At 43.0% G+C, this 13,058-nt stretch overlaps 1 protein-coding gene across 1 annotated transcript in view; it reads right to left on the bottom strand.

Annotated features, from left to right (window-relative positions):
- Positions 1-13,058, bottom strand: part of LOC126106729 (uncharacterized) — a 167,628-nt gene that overhangs the window by 100,421 nt on the left and 54,149 nt on the right. The window lies entirely within an intron of this gene.

The following is a 13,058-nucleotide window of genomic DNA, read 5'->3' on the forward strand; positions in this document are numbered from 1 at the left end:
GCGCGGCTCCAGACTGAAGCGCCTAGAACCGCTCGGCCACTCAGGCCGGCGACGGAGTACAAGCTTGGATTGTGTCAAGGATGGGGAAGGAAATCGGCCACCCCGTTTCAAGGGAAACCTCCCGACATTTGCGTGGAAAAATTTAGAATAAAAACACAGAAACACAAAAACCTGTATCTGGATGGCGGGATGCAGGTCTGAACCGTCGTCCTCCCGAATGCGAGTCCGCCAATGCATCACAATAAGAGACAATTAGGGATGGTGTAGAAAAAGCGATCCTTTAATTGTGTTGTGGACTGTATTACTGATTGTGGCCTATATGCTGTTGAATGTCTTGAAAGTCTCTTCGGGTTTGCTGCCGGATCCTAAAATCAACTTGACTCGATATTTCGGCGATCCAACTCTTCGCGATCTTCAGGAAATGCTGCTTCTGCTGATGAGTCCCGCTGAGAACTGACGCAAGATGGCTATTCGACGTCCTACACTCCTGGAAATTGAAACAAGAACACCGTGAATTCATTGTCCCAGGAAGGGGAAACTTTATTGACACATTCCTGGGCTCAGATACATGACATGATCACACTGACAGAACCACAGGCACATAGACACAGGCAACAGAGCATGCACAATGTCGGCACTAGTACAGTGTATATCCACCTTTCGCAGCAATGCAGGCTGCTATTCTCCCATGGAGACGATCGTAGAGATGCTGGATGTAGTCCTGTGGAACGGCTTGCCATGCCATTTCCACCTGGCGCCACAGTTGGGACCAGCGTTCGTGCTGGACGTGCAGACCGCGTGAGACGACGCTTTATCCAGTCCCAAACATGCTCAATGGGGGACAGATCCGGAGATCTTGCTGGCCAGGGTAGTTGACTTACACCTTCTAGAGCACGTTGGGTGGCACGGGATACATGCGGACGTGCATTGTCCTGTTGGAACAGCAAGTTCCCTTGCCGGTCTAGGAATGGTAGAACGATGGGTTCCATGACGGTTTGGATGTACCGTGCACTATTCAGTGTCCTCTCGACGATCACCAGTGGTGTACGGCCAGTGTAGGAGATCGCTCCCCACACCATGATGCCGGGTATTGGCCCTGTGTGCCTCGGTCGTATGCAGTCCTGATTGTGGCGCTCACCTGCACGGCGCCAAACACGCATACGACCATCATTGGCACCAAGGCAGAAGCGACTCTCATCGCTGAAGACGACACGTCTCCATTCGTCCCTCCATTCACGCCTGTCGCGACACCACTGGAGGCGGGCTGCACGATGTTGGGGCGTGAGCGGAAGACGGCCTAACGGTGTGCGGGACCGTAGCCCAGCTTCATGGAGACGGTTGCGAATGGTCCTCGCCGATACCCCAGGAGCAACAGTGTCCCTAATTTGCTGGGAAGTGGCGGTGCGGTCCCCTACGGCACTGCGTAGGATCCTACGGTCTTGGCGTGCATCCGTGCGTCGCTGCGGTCCGGTCCCAGGTCGACGGGCACGTGCACCTTCCGCCGACCACTGGCGACAACATCGATGTACTGTGGAGACCTCACGCCCCACGTGTTGAGCGATTCGGCGGTACGTCCACCCGGCCTCCCGCATGCCCACTATACGCCCTCGCTCAAAGTCCGTCAACTGCACATACGGTTCACGTCCACGCTGTCGCGGCATGCTACCAGTGTTAAAGACTGCGATGGAGCTCCGTATGCCACGGCAAACTGGCTGACACTGACGGCGGCGGTGCACAAATGCTGCGCAGCTAGCGCCATTCGACGGCCAACACCGCGGTTCCTGGTGTGTCCGCTGTGCCGTGCGTGTGATCATTGCTTGTACAGCCCTCTCGCAGTGTCCGGAGCAAGTATGGTGGGTCTGACACACCGGTGTCAATGTGTTCTTTTTTCCATTTCCAGGAGTGTAGATAACAACCTAAAATTTAGAATATTCTGATTCATTTACTGATTTGCCCTCATGCATTATTTCCGACGGTCAGTAGTCAGGCCTTGTGCGGTACAGAATTGCAAAGGGCGTAGACAAAAATATCGAAACACGAGCACCATAAATTATCATGCCTAATACTGTGTATGAAACTTGTTGGCACTCAAAACAGCTTACAGTCCTCTCGCAGTGGGTAAATACTGGCCCTGCGTAGTTTTCAATGGAATCTCATATCATTCTTCCTACAAAATAGTAAAAAGTTTAGATGACGTTGATGGACGTGAATAGCGATCACACCCTTCTCTGCAAAGTAGACAACAAGGGCTGAGTAATATTGAGATCTGGTAATTGTGGTGACCAGGGCAGATGCGACAATCCTCCTGCTCACGAAATCAGTCCTGGACGACTCGAGCTGCCCGAACATGTGTCCTGCCATCTTAGAACACAGCATTACCACTGGGGAACAAACATTGTACCATGGGACAGAACTGACCAGTTGAAATGACCCCATAATCGTTAGTATCTAAGGCACTTTGCAGGAAAACCATGGACCCCATGGGACTCCACGATATGGCGGCACAAATAATCAATGAACCCTCGCTATATTTCACCCTTGCGACGTCAGATCGGCCAGAAGTCAAAAACAGTGTGGAATAACACTCATCCCACCAAATGACGGCGCCACATGCAGGCTTGAATAACATCTGCATTTGTGTCCAAGCACGCATTTCCTGTAGTGTTTCCATATTTTTGTCCAATCCCTGTACGTATTATCTTTTATTAAACGGTTGCAGCGGAACGGTTACTAATTTTCAAGATTATTTTGTTTACTTTTTCCACTCTTACAAGGGAATGGTCAGACTTGTCATGTCGAAACCTGTGTTGCTTTTTTTACCACTGTGAGTTAACGTTGCAAGAAGTCTGTATGCAGAATTTTAGCTGCTGACATGACCTGGAAGCCTGTAAACAATTTTATGAAGTAAGACATTATTGTCGCATTGTTTCCACGCTTATAACTGCCTCTTGTACAATCCTGACCTCTCTCGCTACGTTATACCAACGCCATCTAGGGACAAGGTGGCGTTAGCTACGCGCCGCTCTCTTGCCACAGCGGTGAGAGAGCTGATTCCCCCAGTGAAAGCGATCGTATGATAATTAAACATTCGTTGACAAATATGGCTGATATGTTATCTACGACATTCTTTCCAAATAGCTATGAAATAGACACAAATAAATATACGGTTTAGAACACGTCCAAATTTTATTTCTTGTAATTACCGCAAAAATGCGAAACATTGATACATTGTTCAAAACATAGGTTTTTTGTGCACCAAGAACATACAAGTAAAGACGACATATGACAGCCCTGCGAATCACAGACGTTGTTAGATGTCCGTAGACAAAACTGGGCTGGTGTTAGGAATGAATCAGGCATATTTCGAGGAGTGCCACGCATATTTAATCAAATTCTGAAATCGTGGGGAGGAAGATTGATAATGTACTACTGATTGCAGCTTGAGAATATTGTCACGGTGATAGACAGGAAATTGCAGTGATCAGCACACAATAATTTTCTCTGTTAGTTTTCTGTAAAATGCCTTCCACTGGCGGAAGAATTCTCTGTCTAAAGGTTGAATTACGTTGGTCGTGCCTGGTGGAATCTGAAGCATCTCTACTTCTTTGTCAGGGTGTGCTCGAAATACAGCTTTTAATGAATCAGACGTTTTATGACCTGACCACGAATCTAGAAGGAGAAGAGATTTGTTCCCGCAGAACGGAAGAAAAGCATGACGTATGAAAAGTGTAACATTTTCGTTTCCCATTTTTCCAGACTTCGATGCGTCTACTACAAGACTGTTTGCGTAGAACATTGTTCTTTTGACACGTGGTCCAAAACGTCCAGTTGGTTCTTGAAGACACACACAAATTTTAGGCAGCAATGAACCATCCAGACTAATTATGGGCATTATAGTGTATGAATGGGTGAGTGCAGTCGTGGACTGTGCAATCGCCTTAATATGTTTTTCCCGTTTGAATGACAGTGTTCTTTTCGCACGCATTTCTTTTTGAAAACCTGACTGATCTGCATTGTACACGTATGACTCACTAAAACTAGCGATCTTATTTTTTTCATTCGTAAGAAAAGCGTCTATCATTTCGATTTGTGTCACTTCACTTTCCGACCTGTTTCTCGATAAAAATTTTGTTGTTTTTCTTGCCACAATTTTATGTGATCTTTTGAAGCGACTAATCCAACTTTGAGAAGCTGTAAATTCTTTAGCGCCTATCGCGTTGACAATCTCTAACGCCCAGTCACTCAAAGTTGTATTGCTCACACCAAATGACTGTTGTCTGGCATCGGTAAATAACTCAAAAAGTCGCGCATTTATCTCCGTCGCAATTTCCAGTCGACTATTACGTCGTCGAGCGACTTGCTTTTTCCATCTATACAATTCACGTTCAGAACGGACAAAGCGATACTTATTTTGAACAGTACTGACACGTAGGCGTTTCTTACCACTTTCGTTCAACCAATACGTCACCGCTTTTTCTTTGTCTGATAAGGTAATTGTAGTTGCTGGTGTTACTATCGGAGATAATTGATGATGGTACGCGGCACTATCACTCGAAGAGTCTTCACGAGTGCAACTTTCGTCGGCGTCTTCGCCGTCTGTAGAGTCACAGTCTGTAATATCGAGTGTTCCAGTTGTTTCTAGCCACATGTCTGCGCCATTTACATGCTCGTCGAGAAGTTTCACAACCATGTCGCACAACACATAGTCTTCACGCGTGTTTTCTGTTGATTGCTTCATTTGGCGTCTGTGGTATATCTCTATGGCAAGCAGCAGAACATTTACAGGGTTCGCCATCACCTGTGAGGGGAGATTGAATGTTCACCGTAAAGTGGCTTGCGGAGTATAGATGAACATGTACAGAACATCTTTCATATCTCTAACCAGTTTCAGGACGGTATGTTTCGAAATACGTACCAGAAATTAAAAGGACGTACATGCCACAGAAACGAATATTCGTTCCCCCTTTCCACCAAAACCTTGCAGCGATATTCCTCTTTAGTGAACTCCGCGGTAAGACGGCCGCTCTTCCCGACCATGCGCACAACGCTCGCGACTCGCCATTTCCAGGGGTGACCAGCCGTCAGTGCAAGGGCCAAGCAGGAAACACAGCCATGTTCGTGATTTTTTTTTTTAGGGACTTCCAGTTCATGTCAGCAGCTACAATTTTGCAAACGGACCTTTTGCACAGTTAAATAACAGTGCTAAAAAAATCAATACATGTTTCGGCATGAGAAGTCTGACCATTCCCTTGTTAGAGTTACTCCATTAGGTTTGGTTATAATACGTAGGTTGGAAGTTAAATAGTGGCAACACTGCTGTGGAAACACTATGCAATTGACTCTACTGTTGTCGCTGATAGCACACGTTGTTGCCATATCTGTCTCACCTCCGAGAAAATGGACTCGTCCGTCCCACGTCACTGGGGTGCCCACAATCGATGGAAAGACAGCCACTTGTGAGCGAGCGGTGTAACGTAACGGTGCCACTATAGTTTCGAAACAGGAACAACGGAGTTGGATCAAGACTGAATGTGCCAGAGGCCGTACAACACGACAGTGTCAACAAGGTCTTCAAGAGGCGTGCGGGGAATCGGCATTGCCAGTGGCACATTGGGTAAAAGCCTTCAACGAAGGTCGGCAAACTGTGGCCAAAGACCTTGTAAAAATAACTAGACTCACTGATGGCGCTGCAGTCGCGGGATAATTTGAACCTTCGGCTGGACGCCATTATAGTGGTTGTAAAATGGTTCAAATGGCTCTGAGCACTATGGGACTCAACTGCTGTGGTCATAAGTCCCCTAGACCTTAGAACTACTTAAACCTAACTAACCTAAGGACATCACACACATCCATGCCCGAGGCAGGATTCGAACCTGCGACCGTAGCGGTCGTGCGGTTCCAGAATGTAGCGCCTTTAACCGCTCGGCCACTCCGGCCTACTATAGTGGTTGTAGTCTGATGTGTTGTGTAGTACTGTTGTTTATGAAGACCCTGATTCAACGTTGTATATTTGTTGGGGCGTACATACAGTATTTGTTACTCGTAATTCTACTGTCTGTACGTTCCAATCAAAAGAAGTACAATGGTGAAGAGTTGTGCAGCGATTAATTGTACAAATAAATTCGAGAAAGGAACAAATATTACATTTCACAGGTATGTGGATATTTTAAGTTGTTTTGTATGTCAGTGCACTTGCTTAGTAAATGTTTTTGTAACACGGTATTAGCATAATGTCTGTGCATATATTTGCAGGTTTCCTTTCTCAAAACCACAGCTGTTACAAAAATGGTTACACGTTGTCAGTAGGCAAGATTTCCGACCGACAGAACACCATTTTATATGTTCCGATCATTTTGAAGAAAGTTGTTTCCTTGAAAATTACGTAAATCGCAGAAAGCTGAAAGATGATGCTGTTCCGTCCATCTTTCGTTTTCCAGACCATATACAGCAGAAGATAAATTTTTCTTTGTGAACCACATTATATTTCAACTATAAAAGTTGAGTTGCAAGCAACACGAAATTTGAGTTAGCAGGTTTTTATCGTTATAAAATGCAACTGAATGTGTGTAATTGTAATCTGATTTCACAACTTCTCTCGATGGAACAGTTGTTGAGTTTTATTTATTATATGAAAAAAACCACACATATAAACTGAAGTGTACATCTTCGAAAGTAAATATTGTGACTAATGCGATACTGGATGCCTGCCTGAAGTCTTGTTTCTTGTAGCTGGCTGATGGGTAGTGTTTTCATGGTCTAGGTTAGGTTGAAACTTGATAATTTGGTCGTGAGTTGCCAAAGCACTACGCCATATATAACGCACTTTTCGTCATAAAATCTAAATCAAGGTAGAGTCAGAAAATATCTATTAACATAGTGGGCAAATCTTCGAGTATTTTGATGCATTTTGCGTATATCAATCGTAAATGAACTACGAAAAATGCTAGGGGTCCAGTGCATAACTTTTAGCTACGGCAGGTTCCATGTACTACGTAACATAAATTCATAAACAGTGACTAGTTGCTGTTTGTTCATAAATTAAGAACTATATTGTAGTAATGTATTTAAACGAGGCATTATGTTTGTGACCTAACTGTAGGGAAGGAATTTTATAACCAAAAGCGATGTATAAACATTCGAAATCCGCGCGTCAGTTTACCACTCTAATGGCCGCCGGCCAGCTATTCAATTTGTCCGCTCTTCACAGTCGACCACTCGTGCGGTTGTGGGGGCCTGACTGTGGCAGACATGCATCGGGCAGGTCGTCCTAGTGTCTCTGGGGAAAAAGTGCATGCTGTTACCGCGGTAGTGGCCAGTGGTCGACGCCATACGATTCGTGAGCTCTCCCACGAAACCGGACTAGCGCATACTACTTTGCTTCGCACCCTGAAGGAACGCCTGGGCATGCAAAAAATTGCATCACGATGGGTTCCGCATGACTTGACGGAAAGGCAGAAATGGATGCGTTACGACGCTGCTCGGACGCACTTGGAGCGCTATGAGCGCGAAGGAGAGGCTTTCTTACGCCGTACCGTAAGACTCGATGAGACATGGCCCACATCGTACGAGTCGAAACAGAAATGCCAGTCCAACGAATGGCGTCATTATGGGTGGCCGCGAAAGCCGAAAGTGCGTCAGAGCCCCAGTATGGTGAAAGTTATGGTGATTCTCGTGTACGAATGCGACGATGTTATCCTGACGCATTACGTTCCTCCACGGCAGACCGTCAATGCACAGTATTACTGTTCGTTTTTGGAGCATCACCTGCGACCAGCTTTGTGAAAGAAGCGGCGACACTTTCTACGCAACCCACCCATCATTTTGCACGACAATGCGCGGACACATACAGCGCAAGCTGTGTCTGCTCTGTTCGGTCGATGGGACTGTGAAGTACTGTACCATCCACCATACTCCCCGGACTTAAGAGTCCTTATGACTTTGATTTGATTCCGAAGATGGTTCAAAATGGTTCAAATGGTTCTGACCACTATCGGACTTAACATCTGAGCTCATCAGTCCCCTAGGATTTAGAACTACTTAAACCGAACTAATCTAAGAACATCACACACAGACTGAAGCGCCTAAAAACCGCTCGGCCACATTGGCCGGCTCCGAAGATTCAGAACTGCTCCAGAGATTCGACAGGCAGTAGACCGGTCCATTTGCACCATCAACAGAACAGGCTCTGCTAACGGTATACTACGCCTTCCACATCACTGCCAACGGGTTCTACACAAGGCTGGTGACTACTTTGAAGGACAGTAACAGGTGCAAACATGTAACTCTTTTGTATCGGTTGTGGATAAATAATTGCCACTATTTAAGTTCCAACCCTCGTACGTCGACAGCAAAGACAGCTGTTTCTGACTTTAGGATATATGATGGCAGATCTGTTACTTTCAGCGTGAACCCCAACTCCAAGGACTGAGGAGTACTTTTTGAGACGTTTAGTGAAGGGACACGTGATCTCCAGTGGCCAGCTGCTGAGTTAAATTTAATTATGATTTATTCGGTTTCTTGCCCCCGTTACGTCTGTTTCTGTGAAGTAAGTTTCACAACCGTGGGAAATATTGCAATACTCTATCACCAAAAACTACACAAAACAGAGTGATGTAGGTGTCTATATCCATATGCAACACTAGTGCAAATGCAGACTTTCTTAGCGGTTTTCATTGGTGAACGCTTCTCGGGTTATCAGGCGTGGCGGTGTGGCGTTTTGTCGCAACATCTCGACGACAAGTTTCCCAGTCGTCATCTCCAGGTGAAGTGTCGTGTTCCCGTCCAGTTAGTTCCTTTGTAGATGCTGTACCGCAGGCTCCTGTGACTAGAAAAGACGTGAAGGTGCACCCCTCTATGACACAACTCTGTGGGCTACCAATTTTTCCTTGCAATTTTACTTTTCGATGTATTTTTTCTATGAAGCAAAGTTTGTAAATAAGTGTACTAATGTTTGTATGAGGAAATGCATTTTTTTTCTCATTGTACAGATAGATAAATAATTATTCCTTGTAAGTTAGTTGCAAGTAGACACGCTGGCTTAGTCAGGACGCTGCGATATTGTCAGGAAGTACATGTAGTGAACTGGCAGTGGCATTATCGTTGGTCGCGAAAGCGCGCCAGCTGTTAAGCTCACAATCAGTGCAGAGCAGACGGTGTTGCCAATTTAGCGACTTTGTCGCTAGAAATGGCGACTATTGCCTTCGTCTTAGCGACAAAAAAAACTTTTTAGCGACAAAAATTATTTAGCGACTTATCTGGCGACTTTTGGAGTACTGACGACTTTTGAAGTACAAATCAAAACTAGTATGGTCCAGTATTTTCAGTAACAAAACTAAGATTTTAACAAGTTCTTAGCGGATCATGTAGCATTGTTCAGCATTTAGTAAACCTGAATGTCGGAATTGCCTACAGAGTAAGAAAACCTTGACTATAGAACAATTCATAATTCATTACCCACTAACCTGTTATCGTCGATAGCGTATCGATCTATAATTCTTCAACTTTTGAACTCCCTTTATTTTTATAATTGACAAAAAACATACGTAATATTAAGTACAATAAAATACATTTCTGTCCAGCAATCTCTAATTTTTGGAAATGTTAACTCGCAGTCAAATTATTAACACATGCACAGTGGTAATGCAAGAACAATTCGGTGGGGGTATATCAGACATTATTACGTTTTAAACAATGAACAGTAGGAGTGATATCGACTTACCGAGTGAGTAGATTGTTTCATGACCTCTAGTTCGCCTGAATTTGAATGTATTTTCAGTGATTATAAATTGGTGAAACTTATGTTGTGGTGGCTTACATAATGGATTTACCGCAGAAGAAGAAGAAGCAGTACGCTCAAAAATATCGGGATGCGTGGGAAGCAGAACCTGAATTCAATGGGTGGCTGAAACCAGTCGCTGGAGACTTATCCAAGGCAAGATGTCAAGTACGTGCAACGGAGTTTTATGCTAAATTGTATTATATTAGAAAGCATTCGAAAACTATTCAGCATAAACAAAAAATTGATTAAAAAAAAAAACACAAACCACCTTACCTGTGAAAATTGTTCCGAAAACTACAGTTAGAATAGCAAGCAGAGAGGAAGCCGCCCTTTCTTTATTTATTGCTTAATATTGTTCTATTTTAGCTGTAGATCATTTAGCAATACTGTGCAAGAAGGTGTTTTCCGGTGATAAAACATGCAATTACATCATACAAAGTGCACTAACATTGTAACAGAAGTTTTGGCTCCATATTTTACACAATAATTGGTTGAAGATATAAGTGACCAAAAATACAGTGTACTAATAGATGAATCCACAGATGTATCAATATCTAAAATGCTAGGCATCGTTGTACGGTACTATAGTGTAAACAACCAAACCATTAGATCAGCATTTATCAAACTCGCTGTAGTAGAAACTGCAGACGCAAGAAATCTGGCTGCTGTTCTTGTGAATTCTTTGAAAGATCGCAAACTTCCAATCGCTAATATGGTAGGAATTGGCACAGATAATGCTTCTGCAATAGTTGGAATAAACAATGGGCTTTACGAACAACTCAAGAGAGAATATGGCTTGAAGCATTTGGTAGTGATCCGTTGCATTTGTCACTCTCTTCAGCTTGCAGTTTCACACGCCTCAGTGAATACCAACTACAGTTCTCTCAGAGCATGAAACAGAAGAGTTATTCGATCTTCTGAGTGACGACGATGAATAGCTCACATACCGGTATGTATATATTTTGTAACCTAATTTGAATTCTTGCTTTCTTTTGTTACAAATATAGTTGTATATTTCTAGTATATTTGACTACTGTGATTGAAACAACAATTTACGTGTTGCCTCAATTATGATAACATGTTTAATTAAACGTTAGTGTATTTTATAAGTATGCGTCATTTAATTAAGGCAATATAGCAATTAGGTATGAGACAATTTTTATTAATATTTCATTGACCCCCCCCCCCCCCCGCCCCCACTGGCTTATTGCTCCATTCACAGCACGAAATTTTCAGTACACCCCTTGTAAAATCAGTTTTAGCGACTTTCTAGCGACTTTTGATATTGAATCTAGCGACTCGGGTTTTTTAGAGTTGGCAACACTGAGAGCAGAACGTAGTAGCAGCGTTGCCAATTCGTGAGAAATTTCCCAAACTGTGGGGAATTTCAGTTCGATTGCGGATTTTGTGGTGATTGGTATTATGCGGGGAATGTGTGGGGATTTTAATGTTTTACTATTTATTAATATACCGCAGGTGTTACATCGATAATTTGATGGTTAGTGGCCGCCCGCTGTGGCCGAGCGGTTCTAGGCGCTTCGGTCCGGAACCGAGCTGCTACTACGGTCGCAGGTTCAAATCCTGCCGCAGGGATGGATGTGTGTGATGTCCTTAGGTTAGTTAGGTTTAAGTAGTTCTAAGTGTAGGGGACTGATGACCTCAGGTGTTAAGTCCCATAGTGCTTAGAGCCGTTTGAACCATATTTGATGGTTAGCGAGTTTGTTGCTGGTGTTATTCTAATTATCTTCAAGACCTTGAGCTCAGAGTGAGTTTTATAGAGGAGAATTCAAGCAATATCACATAAACAAGGTACATAAATACTCTTTTATATACAGGTATTAATTAAGCGACTCTGAACATAACAGCTGAGCACATGCGAGAAAAATCTGTTGAGTGCATATGTAGAGCAAAGCTTCACGCTCAATAAAAAACATTTTTGTAGTCTTTCGAATTACTTGGATTTCTGTTTTTTTCTTGTAAATACTTAATTTTTTTAAAAATAAAAGCATATTACTAGCATGAAATAATGTAATCAATAATTTATTGAAGACGAGTACTAGAAAATCTCAAATATCCTACTATGTGGGGAATTTTCGGGGAATCTGAAAATTTCTCGCCTCACATTTGCGGAATTTCTTCTAGATTTTTGGGGAATTTGGATTATTGGCATTGGTAAACGCTGCGCAGGATCCTACTGCTCCTCTCAACGCTCTCCTGCGCAGCGTTTACCAATGCCAATAATCCAAATTCCCCAAAAATCTAAAAGAAATTCCGCAAATGTGAGGAGAAAAATTACCAGATTCCCCGAAAATTCCCCACATAGTAGGATATTTGAGATTTTCTAGTACTCGTCTTCAATAAATTATTGATTACATTATTTCATGCTAGTAATATGCTTTTATTCTTAAAAAAATTGTGTTGAGAGGAGAAGTAGGATCGAGTTACGCTGCGGTTCTTTTGTTGAGAAATGATCGTAAAGCAGTGGTGCTAAAGTATGTAATCGCAAGGCATACGTTACTGTGTGCCCAACTCCATTTGTTATGGAGCTACACAAAGAAGAGTCTGTGCCACACATTGTCAACGAACAATGCCTTACATTGCACCAGCGACACCTCACCCTGAAGTGAGAACCAGCTAATTACTTGCTCAGTCTTGTATATGGCTAGCCACCGTCGTATTTCATGTTTTGTTTGAACAATTATGATTTATACTAAACTGTTGGCCTTCAATTTTACCTAAGATAAAATACCTAAGTAGGATCCATCTTATCCATTACTGATGATCCGAGAGCGTCCTATTGATTGACAAACTATTACAGTGGTTTTACTGATGAAGTAACGGTGATTAAAATTTCAATAATTTGCAAAAAAAATTATTAACGTAAGTTCTTCAGTCTTGTAAACAGTAATTCCAAAGACAGAGCTTAACAAGGAAAATCCAGTAAACAGTATTTTTTGTTGTACCTTTTTGTGGATACATAAGTTTTCAATTTTAGCCAAGTGCAATCAGTCAGAAATATGTGTTAGCGCCTCGAGCGAGTAACAGATGTAATTGCACAATGTGATCAGCAGTAACTGTCAATAAAGATTAATAAAAGTTGAAGCTACAAGAAACCAATGAGTGAGTAGAATCATATCAAAACTTTGTCATTCTTTTGCAATCCAAATTTTGACTTTGCAAATTACGCGGCTGTAATTCACAGGAAAATGATTATTGAAAGACGCTATATCACTACGACAAATTTTAAGCTTAATTATAGCATTTAGTAATCAATAAACAT

The sequence above is a fragment of the Schistocerca cancellata genome, chromosome 10 (assembly GCF_023864275.1).
Source record: "Schistocerca cancellata isolate TAMUIC-IGC-003103 chromosome 10, iqSchCanc2.1, whole genome shotgun sequence".
NCBI lineage: Eukaryota > Metazoa > Arthropoda > Insecta > Orthoptera > Acrididae > Schistocerca > Schistocerca cancellata.